We start from the raw sequence: 617 nt of genomic DNA, 5'->3' as shown, positions 1-617 counted from the left end.
AGTCCAAGAGTCATGTGACTGTATGTCTGACATGGGGCAGAGAGTGTAATACGACAGTGAGGGTGAAGGGAACCAGGAAGAGCACAGCTGATCAGACTGAACAATGTTATGGCCACAAGTGTTACATTAAAAAATACTATATTATCATATAAGTGTGTATGTTTGGGAAGAGAAAATCTTCATGTGTGGACACTGCAGGTGGAGGTGGTGCAGGGCCTCCATCATCGCTGCAAGAGGTTGTAGGTGTCTCCAAAGATCCAGACCTTGGCTGGATGGAAAAAAACATTATAATAGAGAGAAATCAGATCAATATCATATTGTAGAGTATAGAGAAAAAGACAAAAGAAACAGCGCTCTGATTAGATGATCACAGATATCTGAAAATACATTATTCCCTCAGCTTAGTTGTAATAAACAGTCTGCTGAACCGTTTTACATGAAATAACAATAGAATAGAAACTAATACTGAGTTTGGAGTCATTGTGCAGGTGCACATGTCATGATGGTTCTCAGCTCTCAGTCATGTTCTTTATTCTGACAGAGACACAATCATTCCAACAGATGTTTTAGCTCAGTCATCAATAATGAAATGAACTAGAGCTGAAAACTATCCGACT

The sequence above is a fragment of the Seriola lalandi genome, unplaced genomic scaffold (genome assembly GCF_002814215.2).
Source record: "Seriola lalandi dorsalis isolate HSWRI2012SDOR001 ecotype SW California unplaced genomic scaffold, Sedor1 jcf7180002054227, whole genome shotgun sequence".
Classification (NCBI taxonomy): Eukaryota; Metazoa; Chordata; class Actinopteri; order Carangiformes; family Carangidae; genus Seriola; species Seriola lalandi.
The sequence above is the reverse complement of the archived record's forward strand: the minus strand, read 5'-3'. Positions refer to the sequence as shown.